This window comes from Oryzias melastigma, linkage group LG3 (assembly GCF_002922805.2).
Source record: "Oryzias melastigma strain HK-1 linkage group LG3, ASM292280v2, whole genome shotgun sequence".
Classification (NCBI taxonomy): Eukaryota; Metazoa; Chordata; class Actinopteri; order Beloniformes; family Adrianichthyidae; genus Oryzias; species Oryzias melastigma.
Window position 1 is genome coordinate 22,504,981 of NC_050514.1, and position 23,319 is coordinate 22,528,299.

A 23,319-nucleotide genomic window follows, 5' to 3' on the forward strand; every position below is an offset into this window, starting at 1 on the left:
TCCCAAAGTAGGATGGATGCCATCTCTCCGCATGAGACCGGGCTTCCCCCAAAACACGTTCCAATTGTCCACAAAAGTAATGCCATTTGAAAATTGTTGTCTGCACCTGTTATCAGCGAAGCAAGGACTGATGGTTGACCTGCACACAAAAACAACTTGAGCTTTCTATTTGTGTGTGCACTTAGCTTTTTGGGATCTTCAAGCACCACTGTTAATCTTGGTAGAAAAAAAATATTGATATTAAGAAAACTATCCGATGGCCGGTTCCTATCAGAATATCAGACTGGTCATTTGCAAGATATAAAAACATTTGTAGGGAGTTATGTGAAGCAGCAAAATTTCTTTTTTTTGTTTTAAATAAGAAGATCTATTTCTCCAACAAAGCTTTTTTCCTTCATTGGCTTCCCTGAGGGTTTAAGTGGAATTCAATCACTCAGGACAAGTGATGTAATTAAAGCTACATCTAATTTAACTCTTGGTTAGGAAATTATATGTTAGCCTTTGCATAAGAGTGAAACTCAATTTAAAAAGCACACAGAAGTGACATTAGTCCACATGGGACACAGAGGGAGAGAGAAAAAAATCAGTTCAAAGACTGTCATTGTGCATTTAGCATAAAAATGTGAAAGAACCAAAAACAAAGAAACAGGTTAACTGAGCAGGAGAGTATGCATACAAATGTTACTATCATGTCTACAGCACTAATGTCTCTATTTTAACAGTATTTTGAAACAAAAGTAGCCTGGCTTGTGGCAGTTAAGATCTGTTGCTTATTTTAGAGATGAGAGCATTTTTTGACAATTAGTAAGAAAGAGGATGCAGAGGAAAAAGAGAGTTTCATGCTGGATACCCATCCAGACACATCCCTGTATTTTATCCTGGCTGGAGACCGGCACAGGGAGACCCAGATTCAGGCCCCCCTGTGGCTACATAATTGATAAACATTTGATTGTATTCATTTTTTTTTATATTCGCATTTTGCCTTTTTTTTCTCTTGCTTTTTTCTTTTTTAATATTCAAAACTCTCAAAAGGATTGTATTAATATTAATTCAGGGCAAATAATGAATATAGATGTATGCAAAAACTAACAATAAGATGCAAAAAACCTGCAAAACACATTATTTTGTGCCAGAAAATGTGTAAATCAAGGTAAAATATTCAAATAGAAGTTTTTAGTCAATTATATAAATGACCATCTTTTTTTTGAAAAGTTAAAACATTTTTTTTTGTTTTATCAGGTAATACATTCAATGGTTGAGTTCAAGTAACTGGTAATTTAAAAAGATGATTATACATTCTTAAACAATAAGAAAAAAAAATACACACATGCCCCTTTGCTCAGTAAACATAAAGCTGAAGTAATCATTTTGATAGATGATATGGGCTTTAGACTGTGACTAAAAGCAGCAGCTAAAAAGTATTGATTTGAGTTTTACTGCATCTAAAAAAGTTAACAAAACACCAAAAATATGTACACTGCTTACACATCTTTATCAGCACAGGTTTTTTGTTCATGGAAAGCTGTTTAATGTGATTGAGCGTCATTTAGCTGATGACTTTTACATTATATTATATCAAAGGTCAGATTATATCTGGTGTTGTAGATGTGGCCAAGACACAAAGAAAAATACCTTTTGACTATGACTGTGGGCAATTAGTAAAAATTAAAAGTAAAAAAAAAAATAAAAATGATAAAAAAACATCAACAGAACAGATTCTAAAATCCATCTTTAGCTTTTGATTGAAATAATATATATATATATATTTATGTATGACTTAAAACTGAAAGCAGTTGTTTTTTTTAAAGCTTACGGTAACATCTTTCACATTATTTGTTTTGTTATGGAAGTTGAAAAGAAAAAAAAATGAACAAATTATGTTTTTTTTTTTTTCTTTCAAAGCCAATTACGTAACAAAACCAAAGCCTGCATGCAAATTTGAGTGTGAGTATTAGAGTCTATCAATGTGCCACAAAAGCCTTTTACATCCAACTCATTCTTTTATAATAAACAAAGAAAATAGGACATTGTATGCTATGAATGCTGCCGTTGAATACCATCAAAATTAAAATTGTTTTCCTCTGTGAAATCCAGGGATCACAGCTGTTCAGTTTAAAAAGGGTGGATGTTACAAAAATGTGAAAGTAAACATGGAGATAAAAAAAAAAAAAACATCCAGTCCACCAAGCAACCTGTCACCTTTTCTGCTTTTCTTTGCACGGTGTGCTGCGTTTGAAGCCTTATCGAGTCCTCTGCTGTTTCATGTCTGCCTGATGAAACCTTTTTATGTTTGACCAAAGGTAGTTTTTCAATAATTACTATGGCACCAAGCTGTGAACGCAAATTACTTCAAATACAGTTGCAAAAGGAGCATGGCACACTAGCAGATCAACACCAACAGATCCAGATAAAACAATAAACATGCAGCGATGTTCATCCATCTTTGTTTTAAAGTCACACATGTGTATGAACATGGAAAATAAAATAGAGATACAACTGTTTTATTCTTCGGCAGTATGCTGCCCAGATTTTTAAACTACTCTATTGGGTATTGACCAGTTATGATCAGGATTGTCTGGAATATATTAATTTCCTTTCTTTTTTATTATATCTTCTCACTCTAAGAGTAAATTCATCTTTTTTATTCCATCCAGGTTGTCCTTTCCCTTGGTTTCAGTTGCTCAGGCTTTTGTGCCTCTTCCCTCCCACCAGTCGTTGCTGTGTTGCCAGTGCAGTTAAGGTGATGGCATGACAGACAGTGCTGTTGGGTGACGCCTGTTTGCGTTTTGTTTTATAGCTTCAGTATTGTGAGGAAGACATTAAGCATCTGTCAGCGTCATTAGTCGTCCTGTAGACTCGCTCTGTTATGAGATAGAGATAAATGACTTGAAAGAAATCCAAATGTTCACATTCTCGCCGTCCGTGCTCACAGTGTTCGCTTGCACTCTCCAGATACATCTGGTTTCTTGTTTACTGAACACAAATCAGCTCCGGAGCCAAGAAACTGCCTCATTGGATCTTTAGCGGTTGCTTTATTGCACTGTTGCACTTTACTGCACAATATAAAATTAACTAATTTAAAGAAACACAATTTCCATAACTTTAGAACTTTCTAAAAATATATTTCCTTCAGAGCACCTGGTTAGACACGAGTACTTTTCACAGTCACAACCAAAAAGTGGGAGTGGAAACTCACTAGTGTCGGAAGTTCAACTAGAAAAATACACTTCAGGACTTTAGACTTATAATTACTTGCAGCTCAACTAAAACGATGACCAATGATTCTGACGTGGAGAAAAGCCGCTTTTTGAGTCTCCTTTGCTCCATTATGCATCTAAAGTAACGTGTGCTTTTCTTCACGACAGAATACGCTAGAATTACGTCGATTACGTAAAGGGTTGAAGAGTTATGGTAGTTGAAAAAATGTCAACACTAAAGCTAAAACTGCAGTGCAAAATGGTGAAATTCAAACTGCACCTCAATTAAAATGACTCCACAGACTCATATTTGAATTCCTCGCAGAATAAAATGTTGTACACACATATTGAATTTCAATCCATTGCATTACAGTCCCAGTAACCTTACATAAATTAACCCTGCACTAGAATTCAATTCATACCCCTCTTTACTTGTGTCCACCTATACATATGCAAATAAACTGCACCTCCAACAAATGAAGTTCTGGCTGAATATTAACTGTATTTTATTGTCTGTACTGAATAAAAAAGGTTGAATAGAAATTGTTCTCATCTAAAAAACCCAATGTACCGTTTGGCTGAGAAGCCGTCATTTCACAGAGAAGTCCTGGAATGTTGGTAAAGAGCAGCACCACTTGTCCCACTCTAAAACATGGCTAAAGAGAAACATATTTTGAAAAGAAGCAGCAGTGTGGGGCCATCTTACTGGGTTTGGGTCTCTGCATGTGTGTGTCTGATGCTGTCTGTAACAGAAGGCCCTATTGGGACATCATGGTCAGACAGACTTATTCAACAATACAAATAAAAATCAATAAACAATCTAAAGTTTACAAACTAAATACATTTTTTATTTGTTTTTATAACATGGCTAGGTCCATCATAGACTAGACAGGCCCTTTCTAGGTGAGAAATTAGATAACGCCCATCAAGATGATAAAGAAAATAGAGAGAAAGCAAAGAGCAGAAATGGGAATCAAGGGGCAAAGGGAAAGATATCACAATAGAAACACTACAGACATGAAATGAACACAGTCTGAAGTAATTTTTTAAAAAAGAGATAGAAATTTGTTTGAAGGGGTTGTCAATAGCTAACTGGGTGGGACAACATGGACCTGTTAGTCAGGAATTTTAATCACAGGCTATAATAGCTGCTGTTTCCTTGGCCCAAACATCTCTAAAGTTTGTTTGGATAAAAACATATTCTGATGGGATTTGATGCAAAAATCTAGTGGTAGGACAGTGAAGGTCCATATCCAGTCAGCAGGACAAAGGTGGTTCTGTTTACTCTGTGTCCACAAAAATAATAATTTTAGGAATAATTGAAGTCTTGTAAATTGTTTACACCTGTGCTTAATATCACAGGTGTGTCTTATTTGTCAATTAACACCTGAGCTTACATCCTAAATGAACCAAGAGGCTTCGTTATAACTTTTTAAAAATTATGTTAACATTCCTGGACCTTTAATGTTTGCTGTCATTTGTGTGTCTTTTTATTTGGTTTCAACTCATTTAAAAGTATTTTTATTTTAAAATATTTTTATCCATGATCACTGGCAAACATGCATGAAGTTGTGACACTGTGGCTTATTTGCTCTCAGTATTGGTAACAGTGCACAGTACCAATAAAAAAAAAATGTTACAAATGTACAGACTAATCACTCTGTGCAGCTACAGGCACACATTGGAACATTTTTAGTTTCTAAAATTGTACCAAGCATCTGAAATTCTTATTTTATTGTATATTCTTTTCATAACAGAGTCCACTGAACCACTATGATTTGTGCTGCTGAAAAAAGATTCCAACTGACTGATCTAATAATTGATCTTTTGTCATTTTCAATTTAGCACTAGCCTAATTCTTTTTTTCCTTTTACTAATTTATCTCAGATGATCCACATCTTCAAAAAAAAAAAAAAAAACAACACATGTTTTGAATCCGCATGTAAGTTTCTCCCTTTGTTCATTACCTGCATTTACAGGCTAATGTATGAATTATATAGGCCATTGCTTTGATGGCCAAATATTGCACACATCTCACATTCACACACACACAGCTACACCCTCAAGCATGTGTATAATTGTGAGTTCATTTATGTGGGTCCACTTGTGAGTGTGTTTGTGAAGGGCATCTTTGCCAAGAGCATTAATTAGAGGTCATTTCAGTTTTGGTCAATTGTATTCCTGCTCACCCACACACACACACACACACATAAGCACACATTCCATAGTTAGGTCACCACTCTTACATTGAGTGTTTGTGGATGTATGTGTTGTGTGTGTTAAGTGGTGCCTTTAAGCTCATGCAAGGCAAAAAGTGAGGTGAGGGCTTGTGGGACTCGAGGCCAGACCAGGCAGACGGTCAACCCAGTGAGGAGAGCTCCATCAGGAAAATGAAGCTGCTGGCTAGCTGCTGTTTCTGGCCTGCATCTATGAAACTGTGTTTGCAGGCCCCATAGGTTGCAGGGCCCAAATACATCTGTAAGGCTACTGTCACTTCAAATAAAAGCAGCCATTTTTTTCCTTCTTACAATGACCAGTTTATCTCTACCACGGAGCTTCTTTTCCCACTGCTGATTCTTCGGAGCTGATGCACATACATTTAAACCAAAAGATTTGAAATCTCATATTGTAATATGTCTCATAAAATACCTCAAACATTCCTTTTTTTTAATTATATCCAACACTGACCAAGTTTAAGGACTAGTTCAAAATAAAACTTACTGATTTAACCCAGGGCAAAATGATCTATTAAATAAAATTCAGCAGTTAATTTAAGAAGAATCTGTGATATATGTTTAGCTGATAGATTTAGGTGATACCTAAAGTAATAAGCTTTTAAAGCATTTATTTGTAAAATTGGTGCAATTGAAAGGAATTGTTTAGAATTAACCCTAAAGATGATTATATCTTCAAAGACAGTATTTTTTTTTTCATTAAAGTCCCACTCCAATCATCTTTTAATCTGTTGTAAAAGCATTTCCAGGGGGCTAATTACGATTTTGTCATTTTTAGCCAAAATTAAATAAATCTGTTGCTTTCTAGGAAAAACAATCAAACTGTTTCTATTCTGATATATAGGAACCAAGTGCAACATTTTTACATTTGTCTGAGAATCCCACACATTTTTTCACAATCAAGTGATAATGACTTTTTCTGAGTTCATTTGAATGTTCTTACCGTTGATGCACTGCTATCCTTTCCTTATAAAAGAAGACTAGCAAGTGTGTTTGTATGTGCACGTGAGTGTGTTGGGAGACTGTTTGCTTGCTTGACAGATGAGGTTGTAAAAAGATGCAATGACACACTCCAGTGGTCCAGAGAAGGACATAAGCACAGTCTCATTGATAACAGGATAATTATATACTCTGTCATTACATTATTGTGTTGCTAAATATAAATTTTGAGAATTATACTGGGGGTTTTTTGTGCATCTTTAGGATAATCTAAAAGTAATTTTCCATATCTGTTTGCTGGATGCGTTAATTACCTGGTATATTTTATTTTCCTGACCTTGGTGTGCTGTTCTACACATGGATAGATGTAATTTTGTTGTTTATGTGCCAACTTATTTTGTGTGTCACCTACTTTTACACAGCGGCTTCCATGATCTGCATGATTGTGTGCGACAGCAGTGAAGTGAGACGTTAAATTGCTGCATTATGTCAGCACCCATCGTACAAATACACACCTGCTCTCCTTATCACTCTGCATAAGACATGGAGAAGGTGGGAGGGGTATCACAGGAACATTCTCGCTGTGAAGAGACCTGGATCAATTTCATTTCAAATGCCTTGTGTCATTTTATGTTTGTGCCCCCCTATATCTATCCTGCCTGGTCTTTACCTGGTTAATACATTCAAACATGCACATATGTGTGCACAAATGCATGTTATTGGTGCAAACAGTGAACAAGCAAAAGCATGTCAGATGGACTAAGACACACCAACCCTCTACCATCATATCACACATCTAAGCCCTCAGCATGGCCCACACTCCTGCAGAGACTGTTTTAGCTTTCTGCTGTTATGTGGTGTCCCCACTGATGTGAGTTTGAGTGTCTTTGTGTCTTTTTTGTCTCCTGGTGAGTGACTGAATAGAAACGGAAGGAGGCCATTTGATTGGGGCTTCACTAATCCCTTAACAACACAACTGACCATGATTGGTCATGACCAAACAGAAGGATGGATCTGCAGGTGGTGGGAGGCATGATTGTAGACAGTGAGATATTAATAATCAAAAGGACTGATGGACTGATTTATGACTTAGTAGTGTAACGATTTGTTTTAACAACGATTCGATTCATAGTCAATACTGGTTCATTTTGAATGATCTGATTTACTGACTCAAAATCTATCCGGTATATCTTTAGCCAAAAATTCAACCAGTGTGACTCAGAGATAAATTCCTGGGTAATGAAAAGTACAAACAAAGTTTTCCAGATTCCTTGTATTTCTTTCAAGACGATCAAGAAATCTGCTCCTGATTCACAACAATTTGACTAAAGACATACTCAGAAAAACAATTTTGAGCTCAATTTTCCTAATATATTCCCTCTATAATAAGAAAAATGTCACATGAACATGTTAAAAACACCACAAAACACTATTTTCATCGGAGTGGGTCTTTAAAAAAAATCTTTACCAGATGTAAAACACATGTACCTAAAATAAGTTTAATTCGAATAAATTATCAAACTAATCAATTCCTTTATTTTTTTTTTTATTTAAATACTCTGCAGTAAGCAAAAAATTACAGCAACTTTTAAAAGGAGGAAGCATTTTTTTAAAAAAGGAGCAAGAGATATGAACTCTCAAGGTTTTTACAATGGAATACAGACACTGGAGAAACACATTTCTAATCCTTTTACAATTTTGATGACTATGCAAAAACCAAATTAGATCTGTTTTTAGAAGAAAAAAATGTAAGACAATCTTCCTTAGCAATATTTTAGATATTAATCTGACATTGTAAAAATGTATTTACTCTTGTAAAAGAAAAACGATGTTTGCAAAATTTTATATTGGTGACTAGAGCTCAGCAAAAATCCACAAACCACCATTTCTAGAATAGGCAGAAGAAAGCCATTATCTGGAGTCTGGTTAAACTGGATTGTGTCTTGAAGCTGAACTGAAAGCCATCATGATGTTGCCCAAACTCACTCTACCGAGTCATTTCAATGCTGATTATTACCGAGTCCACTTAACGATTCTCACCTAGAGTTCCTAAAAGTTAAACCAGCCAAAGTCTGGAGTGGAGTCATGTCAGCTGCTTGACTTTGTAATTTCATTGTTTTAACCCAGAGTTGACAAGTATAGTTGAACTGGAGTGTGGATTGAACGGTAAATCAACAGCTGTGCCTCTACATTCAGCCCTCTTCACCTTAAATGGCCAACAAAGTGTCTGCATCGCTAAGGCAGTACCTTAATCCTGTCAGTTTACTGCTCCATTAAACTCCTACCATCGAACAAGACACACAGACACTGAAACTCTTCCACTTAAGGGAGTAATTTATTCCAGCCTGAAGTGAAAAATCAAGTTTGTAAGTGAGGATCAGAGGCTTAAACAGGGAGGAGTCTCACACCAGCTGCTTTTACAGACTACACCAGTGTGAGGTGAAGCAACATCTCCACATCCTTTTTTGATCTGCTCTTTTACTTTTTCCTTTGTCTAACACCCCTGATTCTACCTTACAGGTTTACAATGTCCTGCCCATTGGTAAGAGTTAATTGAATCAAGTGACAAAAAACAAAAACATGGATGGCAGGACCGTGATGCCGAAACAAGGGTTTTGACTCTCTCAAGTCCATTATCATCATGTGAGAAAGTTGCCAAAATTCCATCCAAAAACGTTTGATTGGACTCGGTCAACTGGTGGCCCACTGGAAACGAGTACTATGTTGCTGGAAAGAGTTTAAAACACCTTGAAACCGTGGTGTAAAGGTGGAGCGGCCGACCTCTGATAGGAAGATCACAAGTTCAGATTCCGCCCTGCCCACCCATGTGTCGAAATGTCCTTAGGGAAGACACTGAGCCCCCACATTGCTCCTGATGGTTATAAGTCAATGCCAGTGTTCAGCAGTGGAGCCACCATCTGTGTGTGAATGGTTGACTGGGACTATGATTTAAGTGGCTATACAAGGATATTTACTTAACTTGGCAAGAGCTAAATACCAGAAACAACACTTTATAATCATATTGTACTCTTTTACAACTTCCTACACATGAAAAGATACAATTCCCAAAGTCTTAAAAAAAAGCTAAGAAGATCCATTAAATATTTGTTACTATGGAGAGACAATAGACTCACCGTGAGTTGTGCATAACTTTGGATTTGTGCGTGCGTAATTCTTGATTTTTAACTCATGCAACACATTGTGTGCATAGGAAGAAAAAATATGAAATTCCAAAAAACCCAAAATACAATTTATGCATGCACAAATTAAACAGCTTATAACTAACTGCTCACACAAATCTTTAAAAAATATGCACAGTGCTTGTTATGCACACACAAAATCACATTTCACATACACACATTTACATTCACATACATTTTCACATCTCCAAGACTGTGAGTGATGCATTTAAATGCTGCTATAAAGCTGGGTCATCAGAGTTTTCTTTTTAGCCGCTTTGTACTTAGAATATGAATATGATTTGGGAAAACTTAACATTTTCACACTTTCTTAAACAGATATACCAGATAATTAATATAAAAAAGTCTAAATATGTGTTTTCAAAACACTCAACACTAAAGTTTCTCTATTTCTTTGCTGCGGAACTCTTCCGCGAGCTGGCGACGTGAGGTCCTCCTTGACACCCAGAAAGCCGACAGAGTAGCCCGATCCGCTTCCTGGGTGTGGAGAAGGAGTTTACGCTTTCTGCTCCCGCTGTATAAGGGGAGGGAAGAATTAGGCATGCACAAATCTAAAGTTACGCACAAATCAAGAGTTACGCACACAAAAATTGGGGTGAGTCTATTTTATCTCCATATGTACCCAACCTAAAAATAACTTAATATGTAGTAGAAATGTTTGTGTCACGGTATGGCTCCCTTTGAAACCCCAGTGGTGAATGTTGTCCCACCTTGCTATTGTTACACAGTTGAATTACCATGTTACCAATATTCAAAGCTCCTGCTTCTGTCAGAGATCTTGCATTGGTGGGCCTAGAAGATCCCAATGTCTCCTCATAAATGTCATATGTGACAGCTCTGCTTTGCTGTTGGGGAAATTGCTAGTAAATGTGTCCCTTTACCTCACCAAACTCCTCCCACTTTTGAGTTTTTCCTTTAGCAACTGCTTCCATGGTGTTCTGCTGGGTCAGCACCACATATGGTTAAACAAACCCACGTCCTACTCCGTCAAGCTGGCAGCTCTCGCCACCATGGGTGTCCACTACTCACTTTAGGGGCTACTGGCACAAATACTTCCAAACAGCTTTTGGCAACAACTCTGTATTGCTGTATTAGCAACAGGGGCCCAGCGCTCATTTAGACCCAATTTCCCCTACCTGTTCTAAAGTAAAATGTTGACATGGTTGAGAAGTGTGGCAGTTTATTGAGTTATATTATAGTTTCAGAATTTAACAGATATTTCATGACGGGCTCAGAATTTTGTCTTTAACTTCTAACTAATTTATATTTTATATTTCATCTAAAGCAACAGGCATAGGTTATTAAAGTTCATAAGATGTAATGAAATTTTGATTGCATCCATGCACAAAAATCTTTTTTTAACATGATTTTTATACATTTCATTAATTTTTTTAAATACCAAAAGTACTATATATCTATTCATTCTCTAAACCAACAATATCCCCTGAGCCTGTCCTGACTACTGTTGGAGGAGGGCAGGGTACATCCTGGACCGGTTGCTGGTCTGTCACAGGGCACACAAGCACTCCCACACACACAGTCATACCTAGGGACACTTTAAATTAACAAATTAACCTATGAAGATTGTTTTTGGACTGTGAGAGGAAGCCGGAGTGCTCTTAGAAAATCCACACATACACAGGAAGAACATGTAAACTCCACACAAAAGGTCTGGGTCAGAATTTGAAGCCCTTCTCAATGTGAGGCAGGAGCACTAACCAATGCGCCACTGTGTATCCCACCAAAAGTACCAACAATTTAAATAAAAAAAGTTTATTTTATATGACTTGTCCATTTTTAGCAGCTCTAAGTAGTAAAATAGCTTTTCCCCAAGCAAGTGGATGATAAAAAGTAGCAAACCATTGACCAAACAAATATAAGAGCTTCCTGTTCACTCACTGCCACCAAAAGATCCTCTATATGCTCATTTAATACACATCTCACACACAAACTGAAGGTAAAGTACCAGAGGATTTTTTTTTTTTTTTAAATCTACATTAACATTTTTATTTTTCAATACATTTTTGCCTATTTTGATGTTTCTTATAAATTTCCACTTCTAAGATAACAGCAACATCATGCATTCTACATAGAGCCCACATTATTGAAATTCTACATAGACCATCCCAGCAGCACCAGAGGCATTAGAATGATCCACCAGGAAGTGCCCTTTCTATCCATTGAGGCTCTGTGCATGGGTCACATCACAGATAGAGTTGTGGTTCCATCCATCATGTGGGTTATAGTTAGCCGCCTATGCTAATGTCTGACCCAATGAAAAGTTTACTGAGAGATGGACAAGGACGTTGGGGTGGACTCTTGTCGGTGCCATAAACACATACACACTCTCTTCTTTTCACGTGCATGCACATACATACACTTCCCTCTTCAGCACTGAGGGGGCTGTCATATTTCACAGTACCAGGTAGCACGGGGTGAGTTATGGCCATGTCACAGTATAGAAGGTGAATGTGCTGTGTGTGGTGTGTGTTTATGTGGCCACACATTTTTGCAGATCCCAGGTCCACTCCGTGTATGTTTAGTTATTAAGAAAAAAACTCACACTCAAAAGCAGTGGTGTCCAGAATGCTGCTGCATGTTTATATGACAAAATGATTTATAGAAACATTCCTAAAATAAAGTCCTGCACACCGGGGGGAATGGTATACTCCCAACAGCGTGGTACCTCAATGGAAAACACGCAATAAATGCACGCGTATACAGTGCACACATTTATGCAGACAAAATCATACATGCACACCAGCAGTGAAGAGGCCTGCGCAGGGGAGGACACCACTCTGGTATAACAGCTCTGCAGATTTATGGCCTGTATGCTGGAAGATGGACAGATGGATGCATGGAAGGATGGATCAATAGAAGGGCAAAATAAAAAGATGAGAGAATTAAAATAGAGGGAGAAATATGGAAGGACAGGAGGACAAAGAAATGATGGAAGCATGGGGGCATAGATGGAAAGGGAAGACCACGGGACAGCACGGAGGACACCAATCTGATAAAAGATTTTATTGCCTGTGAAGAAGAAGGCAGGTTGGAAAATGGGTTTAGGAAAATGAGAACAAATTAATTAGAGGGGAGACAGCAGAACATAAAAGCTTGGATGGACTGATGGTTGAAAAACCATCTTCAGTAATGTCAGGTCAGAGCAGTGGCTGGGAATAAGGAAAATGATAATAGAGCGGATAAGAAGTAAACTCCATCATTCAGTTTAGGATAACACATCCAGAAGGCGTCATTTGGTGTGTGCCATGACTCCTGGAGGAATCGTTGAGGTATATGAATTAAGTCTTACACTGAGAGTTGTCTTTTTACTGTGCCTCCATATTAAGGCTTTTATTTTGTGTTAAACTCTTGGGGAGTGCTGGAATAGATATAAAACAGAGTCAAAGAGCATGTGGATGAGGTTTCTTTTTTTTTGTCTCAGAATCTGTATTTTGCTTTTTTTTAGAAGTTTTTCCTCTGAGTAGAAGGGTCTAAGGCAGGGGTCTTCAACCTAGCCAGATGTGGCTCTCTAACTCCTTCATTGTGGCTGTTTTATTAAAGAAAACAGAAAAAAATGTTTGTAAATGTTAAAAAATAACTATAAAGTAAGAAGTGAAAAAGTAGAAAAGTAGGGAAAGTAAATAAAGTGCTTTTTGTGTGTCCTGTCCTACAAAAAAAAAAAATCAATGGAGTCAAAGGAATTTTAAGAGTATTTGAAAAATGTCAGGAGTCCCTTAGCTCAGATGTATATTGCAAGGGCAGGGATGCCCAGTTTAGTTTAGTCTCTTTAGATGAGTTTAGGAATCAGCAAGCTTTTATATTTTATGATTTATTTTATGTTTTTTGACAATTACCGATGTGAAGCCCGTTTAGACATCTATGGTGTGTAATTAGGCTATAGTTCAGTGGCCTTTTGGTAGAGTGTCTACCCTGAGATTGGAAGGTCATGAGTTCAAATCCAGGCCAAATCATACTACAGACTCTAAAAACGGGAGTCAGTGCCTCCCTGCATTAAGGGTTGGATTGGGGGGTTAAACCACCAAATGGTTCCTGAGTGCGGCTGTGTCTGCAGCTCACCGCTCCCCAAGAGAATGGGTCAAATCAAATGGGTCACATCTAGATATGTGACAACTAATGGGACTTTAACTTTATAAACAAAATCTAATTAAGTTGAATTGAAAAGGAAGACAGTTTGACCTTTGTGAAACTGATGAGTTGAGCTGAAAGATCGAACACATCTGTAAATGTCTAATGTAGTACTAAATGGTGTTTGTAAGTCTGTTTTTAGGGGAAAAAATGTTATAGTATAAAATGTTTATTGAAATTCCAAACTTAATAAAAAAAAAAAAATCAGAGCTTTTCTTTACATCAAGACAAAGACTGTTTCCATTATATTCACTGGCTTCATTTTTATTTATTTATAAACATAATTGATTTTGTCAAGCATGAGCTAAGAAAATTCTTTTAAGCCAGTTATTTTTTTTTCCCCGAGGGGCAATTTATACTGTATTTCTAGTCAATCAGAGTAAAAGCTTGGATTCACTTAAATGAGAATTTATTCAAAACAAGCAGCTTTTTTTTCTTTTTCTGCAACTTTTATTATCTAAATGTCAACATTTCTGAATTGAAAAATTATTTGGACATTTACCCGGTTAAGAAACGTTTGTTACCCAAAAGTTTTCATTTTTAGTGAGGTGCTTCAGGCCTCAGAAGACTTACAACTGTTACAAAAACTAAGGTATTTTCCTTTAGTGAACTTAAAAATCTTTCAACGCGTATCAAATTAACTTATGAGCTCTGGTTTTGTTGGCGACAATATGTTGAGTTGTATTATTTACGCTTTAAATATTTCAAATTATATTAAGATGATATTAAGGACTTGGCCTCATCCCAACAAAGACAACACTCCAAACAAACAAGTGAATAAAATGTAAGAAGCTTTCACTGTGTCTGTTTGAAAAAGATGGGAAATTCAGACACAGAATGTCATTTACAAAAAATATATATATTTTGTATTTTTCAGCTGCCATTTCCACAAAATAAAAAATAATTAAAATATTCGTTATTTGAATACATTTCTGGAATAAACTTACATTTAATGTATTTAACTGACTCGTACATTTGATCACCAGCAATCCTTTTACCCTATTTATTGTCATGATGCAAAGTCTCAACAATCTAATTTGCAGTATTGTGTTTTTGTTGTTTGATTGGATCTGTTTTTATTCACCCACATCCTCGTTCCATGCTCCCTCTTTTTCCCTTTTATCTTTTAGAGATGCCTTGCCATGTGTTGTGTGATGTAAATGGGCTGTGTTAAATGTTCCTCTGTCCCTGGTGAGTTTTAATAGTATGGAGAGATAGGCTGATCATCTTAAAAAGGACATCTGCTGGCATCTGCTTTATCTTTATTGTTCCCCGGACACAGCACAAAAATGTTTTAAATGTGCCAGCAAGGGTAAAGGAGAGGGCCCATCAGACAAGTGCTGAGATGTATACTCACAAAGCGCATGTCATGATATACAACTTTAAAAATTGAAAAAACTTATAGGTCAATGAAACATAGCAGATTCTTAAAGGGTCCTTTCTGAAAAGTTTGCAATTATTTTTAAATCATTGCTTAGCATTTTTTGAAATGGTTTCATTTTTCTCTTTTGTAAATGTCACTATAATGACACAGGGCATGTGACGTAGATTTTGGAATGTGCTTTCAGCCCATGGTGTTCACACTGGACCATCTCCACCTAAAACTAGCCCATGTTCACCACCTACAGTTGGAAGAAGCTTGGTGCGACATGTTGAAGTGCTCCAAATCTTGCTCAAGTTTTTTTTTCTCTCACAGTTCTATTCTGATGTATGAAAGACATTGTGTCATATAATTCCACCTTAACAAAAACTACAATTATAATGTCAGGAGTCAGAGCTTTGTCTCCCCCTCTGGTCACCGATTCAGCCGTCTCCAGAATATTGAACACACTACATCTCCCAGCAACCCTAGCACACACTCCACGGATGCCGATCAGCTGACCCTCATTGACAACAGGTGTGTTTCAGATTATGCAGGTGGACGCAGCACTCTGCAGATCGCCTGGATTGTGGTGCATTTTGGGTATTTTTCACTCAGACGACACTTGTCAATCATAATAAAAATATTCGGACAAAGAGGCGGGTGCACGGAACCTACCCAATCTGGTGCTGCGCTGGCTGCAAGCTGCCTTGTTGACCACAAAAAGCATTGTGGGAAACTTTGTCCCGGCAGTTCTTGCACTATGACGTGATGCTGATCAGAAATGAGAGGGGCTAAATGAAGGAAATCTGCACATTTTGTAACTCTTTCTGGGAAGTAGTGAATCACTGATGAGAAAATTAACAAGATTTTAAATAATCTGTAGTTCTATGCATTAGTGCGGTGTTTAAAAGTTAACTTTAATTTCAATGTTATTTATTTATTTGAGCCAGTGGACGTTAAATTAAGCCAGCGGCTACTTTTCATCTGTCGTCTGAGGACAGATGTTGAAAATTATTTAAAAAAAAACATACAATTAAAGTTCATACTAAGGGGAAGAGGCATATTAAAATTCAATGGAATGTTAAGGACAACCCTGACTTCCTTTTCTTGTTCAGTCCCGCTGTCAGCCTTCATCTCGGGCGCCTTTCCCCGCCCCCACCTGCTCTCGCCGACGATCCAGGCGAGGTGCAAATGATCTCAACGCACCTAAAATCACCCACATGCTACTCAAACACCGCACAGAGCCTCACTCAGTGCGAAGTGTTGTTTGTGCCACCCTGCCTGCATTACCGAGCGTTTGTATCTAGACCTGATCTTCTGTTTCTGACCCTGCCTTATCTCTGATTGTCTGCCGCTGGCCCTGACCCTCACCTGGACCCTGAAAGTTCTAGAGTCTTCTTTAATGCTTGTGATTTACCTCTGCCTGTCTGACCCTGATTTAGCTCTGTAGACTTTTAGCTGTGCTTGGCTCCCGTTTTATTGCCTAAACTAATAAACCTGCTGCAAGTGGAACCAGCTGTCTGCTCGTTTGTGACAATTAAATTTTCCTCCAGATGAATTTTCAAATAGTTGGGACAAAACATACATACATTATTACCAAATCCAAGTCCCTGATTGGTCAAAGTTCTACTGGTTTAACTTCCAACATACATTTAATAGATGCCTGTTTTTGTACATAGAGCCAAAAACTGTGCATAGCTATGCATAAATGCAAGAGTTTTTGGCCGCGTTTAGTTGTGTTGCTGAGCGTGGTGTGAACATAGCTTATAACACAATGCTGTATACCTGTCAGCTGCTGTCTAATCACCTTCACTCTGACTAACTAATCTCACCTAGTGATTAGTTACAAAGTTAATAAAAAGTATTCCCTCAAAAATTTTGTTTATCTGCATTTTGAAGGACAAATATACAACAAATATGAGCACTTTTGCAGTGTTTTCGTCCTATTTCTGGAAAAGGAACAATGTATTGTGGCCATGTCTCACATGTTACATGTTTTGACCACTAGGAGTGTCACCATTAACAGCGCTTATGCTTTCACAATGCTTTAATGGGCACAAGAGGTGGGATTTTATGCCTCAGAAGGGTCTGCATGAAGTAGCGACTGGGGAATGGAGATAGGATGAAGACAAACCTCAGTTGCACGTTTTTTGTGCAACGGCGGCATGAAAGGGGCTTAGTGCACATATGTGTGTGTGCTTTTATGTTGGTGTGTCATCTGATGTCATTCTCTATAAGAAGGCCCAGATGTTGATACTGCCATGGCTCTTTAATTACCATTTAAACAGCAGGAGCTTTGTGTGCTGTGCCTGTGTGTGTGTGGCAGAATTAGACATGTGAGAGAGGATTTGTGTGTGTGATGTTGACTGTTTAATTATCATTTAAAACAGCCAGAGCTGAGTGAATCATTGGAGACAAGTTAAAGGAGGAAAAGGAAACATTACAGACACACATGCTCTGAGACACACACTCATATAAAAACACATGCACAAAAATACACAAAACTTGTTGTTCATGCTTGTGTTCCGAAATTTTTACTGTTAATTGTATAAGTTATTTTTTTCTTTTAGTGTATGACCAGTGTGTTTGCATAACAGCACTCATTTATTGGCCAGAAAAAAAAACAGCGTACTTCATGGGACACATCTGTTTAAGAACTGTTAAAAACCATAATTTCTTGAATGTTGTACATTTTATGTCACAGGTCCAGAACATTTGAAGTATCAAGTGAATTCATGGATGCTCAAGGTTAACTTGGGATGATGAGATACACCTCAAAGGATGCTGCTCTGCTTCCTCTCCAACTACTTCTGCCATTGTATGATTGTGATCAGGTGGATATACCTGATACATTTAATGAATAATAGGCCTACTGAGAGCACACCATTCTATCTGTCCCAGAGTGATTTCAATCCTAAAGTCTGGTTTTATTTGATTTGATTTTTGGGCATGCATTTTGTCCTGCTTGCAGAAGTGGGCACTGTTCCCAGGACTCAAGATTGTGCTGTGAGCACAAACTTGAAAAGGTCAGCCGAGTTGTCAATTGCACAATTTTACATTGGCTATGAGACATTTTGGATTGTGATAAACAAAGTATGTAGCCTGTCAGGTCTCAAAATGAAGTCAAGTATTTTCTAGATCTGATAGAATTGTTGCGAAGTCCAGTTGTTGCACCTACCCCCATAACTCCCATTGACTGCATAGACTGTATAAAAAGCTGGAGCAATAGATAGAACATTTTATACGGGTGCCAGAAGACTTTGGAAGAGTGGATCAAAAATATGCATTTTAAACAGTTCTATTATTATTAAAACGGCATTTTTCAGCCGATTGGCTACAATCAATGGTTAAAAAAACTTTACTTGATGATCTTTTTTACATTTTTTTCTCTCTAAAAAACTAATATTCACTTAAAAATTTGGGGTGCAAATGGGGTGGCAAAGTCCCCCCGTAGCTCCGCCCCTATCTCAAACTGTTTTTTTTAATTTTTTTTATTGTTAGTTGTACATCACATCTGCGCAGCATCGGAAGGAAGTGGTTGTCAGACACAACTAGCCAGTCATCGAGTTGATCATTCTCTCACAATTATTTATTGTGACATGCATAGAAATTACACATTTTTTAGAGAAAACTAATATACTATAATGTATTCATGCACAACATATTGTAAAACCAAAGTCACATAAAAAGAGTCATGCATACCTTTAAAGATGTCTTCATGCAGTAACATAACATGAACCCTTCATACCTATTATAAAATGGTAGCAATGAGAATATGTACATTCAGAAAACACAATCAGAATATTAAAATTGCTTTTGACCTCCTTACACTTACACTTAATTATTTCCTAATGTAGGCCAATTGCATTTAACTGAAACTATCCAAAATTAATTGGAAAAAGAAAGGAATGAAAGAGATTAATTATACTTAACTCCAATTCTAGGTAATAATACCAATGTGTTATTCCAATAGTCTGGAAGTACAAATGACAATGGTGATGATTCTGTACACAAAGGTAATTAAATAATTCCAGAGTAACAGAGAGAATGATAGAAGTGATCATATTTGTGACAGGCAGGCTGTGTCACATTGAGAGTATTATGATAATGATATTAATGATGGATCTCAGTAAATGTGTTTGTGTGCTCAACAGAGTTCAGTGGGGGATGTCTCGTCTCACACTGGGCCTCTAAGTTCCATGCCATCTGTTCTGACACACTCATACACATACACTAACATATTGAAACATTTGGAGATTTTATAGAAAAAAAATGTTCAGAAAAAAATACAAATGTGGCTGTAAAGATGTCAAGGCTCAGTTTAAAATGTCAGACTATTTCAGAAAATATATTTTTTTATTCATGTCTTGTCCCACCAGAGGCATGCTTAAAAAATGCACACACAAGCAGTCCTGGTCTGTCTATGCAGGACTGCGTGTGACGGCTTCTACCCAGAATCCTCTGTTGTGAGGGTTCAGCCAAAGGGAACACAGCGTGATGTCTGCCCACTGGGTATGCAACAGATTAGGGAGTGCTGATAGATGCTTATACAATATTACAGGTGTATGTCTGGACATTTGCCTCAAGAACTGGAGTCGTTTTTTTTTTTGTTAAACGAAAACTGTAATGCAAGAAAGCACTAATAATGAGTTTAATTAATAGTTAGTCAGTGGTTATTGGTCAGAATGACAGAATATGAAGGATTTGCCAAAGTTATATAACGATTATCAAATTTACATTCTATCAAAGTTGTTTGATATAAAATAGCACAAACCAGCAATAATAGGAGTAACTCAATTGTCCTGTGTCATATTTTCAAATTCAATCAGTTATGTTTGTCCATTCTGCATCCAAGCAGCATTAGCTGTTTTATTAGATACATTTTACATTTTGTTTTGCTCTTTTTGCCAGTAAAAGCGTTTTCAAACTTTGCAATGTGTCTGTTTTTAACCAGCTTTCAAACATGTCTCTTACAAATACACGACTGATAGTACAACTATAAGATTTTTTAGGACTCTGACGAGAAGCAAGTTTGCTTTTAATGGTAAATGGCATATATTTTGTATAATGTTTCTCTGGTGACTATCTTTCTATTCACCCATTCACATTAATGGTGGCTATGGTGCTGAGCACTGACACTTTGACACATGGTTGAACAAGGTGAGAATTGAACCTGCAATCTTCTGATCAGAGGTCGACCTCCCTACCACTGCGCTATGGCTGACCCTTATTCTTGGAAAAAAAAAATCAGACAAAGCCGCAGCTGGTGACTGCATGTAGCAGATGGGAATTCAGTTCTTGGTTAACTCTTTACCACAAGTTGTTGCTGACGAGACCTAAATAACACATGCTCTTTGACATACCGTAACTCTTTGCCCATTCATGTCCTCAATGTGAATCAGCTGATTTTGACGTGGAGAAATGCGGCCTTTCATATCCCCTTTGCACCAATGTGCAACACTTTACATCACTAAAGTAACAGAATCAGCAATTTACGTTACGTGGGTAAATTTCCACTTCAGAATTTGCTGGAATTACATTAATTGCGTAAACAGTTGCAGAGTTACAGTTGACGAAAGATTGTCATCACTGGAGCTAAAGCTCTGTTGTAAAAGTGTTCGACTAATAGTTATGATTTGAATACAACACAATTGAATTCAAATTTTTTATTTTGAACAAGTATTTAATCGGAAATCAAACCAGATAATTTACCTGTTCATCCAAATTTGGGCCAAATAGTTACAGGCAGGTGTCACTTGATGACTCACACTGTGTTGGTCCGATGTCCACGGGCCTCTTTTGTTCTTCCATGTCTTTTGGTTAAAAAAAATTAAAAATAAACTGATGAAGAAACAAAAAAATTACTTGTGAAATCAGTTTAAAAAGTTGTAATTTTACAAGCTTTTATCTGTCACAGTGGGATTTCACTTTGACTCACAGATGAGAGTTTGGGTATTCAGAGCATACTTAGGTATTCTGGCAATGCCCAGACTGGATATGACCAACTCACTGAAACACACCCACCACCCCACAGACACATATACACATGCAGTGTGTGCATCCAAGTGGCGTTGCCTGGATGGTGTACGAACAGCATATCTGTCAATGCGTGACAGGTTGACAGCTCAAGCTCCCAGCACTTTGTCCACTATCATCACGTCAAGAGTCACACACGTAAACACTGGTGGACACACACTCATGGTCACATTAAGTGATAACATCAAAATGGCCAACAAATTTGTGTGGCTTATCAAAGATTTTGCGTTTTTAGAGTTTGATGACAGCAGGCCTTTTTAACATTACAGCTTTTGTAACAATAATCCCTCAAATCTAGACAATAACAAATTCACTGTGGTGAGAAGTTGGGATGTTGCCAAAAATAGGTACTACAGATTTGAAAAAAAAACATTTTAAACGACAAGACGATTGTGCCGTTCACCCAGTGCTATCAGCCAAAGCAGAAATGTTGCAAATTATCTATAGAAAACAACAATAAGTCAAATTAATTAAGGATATCTGATTCAATAGGATATCAAAAACTAGCAGGCACTTTAAGAAGTTTTGCAGAGATTCTGCTCAATGTCACTTCAAAGTTATCAGTACTTCACGGAGCCCGACTTACAGGCTCATGGCAATGCACAATATGCATATAACACACCAGTGCCAGTGGTATTATCTCTCCATAATAGCTGCATTTAATGATATACACACACCCCTAAAGTCTCCTTTTTTTTATTTTTTTTGCTAATGGAGTTTAGTCCTCACAAAACCAAGCCAGGTCAGAGCAGATAATTTGAGTTGCTGGCACAATCACGGATCACAGCTTTAGCACATCTCACACAATTAGGAACTGTGGATTTGAGGCAGACTAAACAATGGGCCAAAATTAAATTTTGACTTTCTCCATAAAAGGCACTGTGGCTGCTCAGAAAATACAATTGAATAGAATGTGAATATGGACGCAGAGTCTAACAGGATTGTTAGGAATACTCACTGACAATGTGGCATCTTCCTGATCCTGATTCTATTACTCAGTCTGCCTTACTCACAGTTCAGTGGATCCAGCTCACTTCTACTGTTCTTCTATTGTATAGCCGGTTTGAGTCCCTTTGTGCCGGGCAGTGTGAAAGACCAAAAGCAAAGGCACAAAAGCAGAAGAGAGCAATTACAGCCTTAGTGGCAAGACATGCTAAGACAGAGACAAATAAAGAATGGAGCAAGAAATGAGGAGAATAAATGAATTGATTTTTTTTGCAAACTAGCTAATGTGTACGGATTTCTTCATTGAGTTGCTATTCTGTCTGTACTTTTGAGAATTAAAAAGAGTTTATAAAGAAGTGTGTTAATGACAGAAGAAAAGATGGAGGAGAGTCAGAAAGAGTAGAAAGAAGGTCAGAATGAAGTTGTTTTTATAATGCAAGTTGAAGTAATTCTACTGTACTTTACTGAAAGCTACTGTAGATTCTTTGCACCACTGTTCATATGGTGGTTACATGCTTGCATGGGCAGAAACTACACTGGAAAGCAAAATAGCTTGTTGAAAATAAAATATATTCCACAGAAATAAAGCATTCGAAGACAGTAGTGAGACTTAACCAGGTCAAAGGAGGACAGACAGGAAACCAAGGAGAGAAACTGACAAAGAGAAAAAAGGGAGATTACACAGAGACATGGATTAAAACTGAAGAGAGGGAAAAAAAGATGCTCAACAAAGTTGAAAATACAGAAGGCAGAGAATAAAGAGTGAGAAAAAGAAATTGAGTGAAACAAAAAGAGACAGTGGACAGTTTTTCTTTCCAGTGAGTGAAAGACTTCAAACTGCGTTGGATGATAGAGCTCCACTTTATGAGACTATTCTCTCTGCATTAGCATTAGCTATAGCTCTCAGACTGACAACGTAGCGCTCTGTTCTCAAGGTCAGGAGGGGCACTTAGTACCACGGGGCATGACTATGAACACACAGACACACACATGTATGCTCACTGACTAGCTCCCACAAAAACCCTGCCGTTACTCTACACAGCTTTCAGCATACGGGCACGTTTAGACACAAACACATTAAGAACACTAAAGAGTAAGAGTAGAAAGGAAAGTTACTGTTTGAACTTTTTGAAATAATCTATGAAGTATATGAATAAAATTTACTGTGGTCAAAGTGAAAAACTCAGTGATCTAAAACTGAAAGAAAACAAAAATAAACTTTCAGGTGATTGACAGGCACTCGCGGTTTGTGGGCAGAA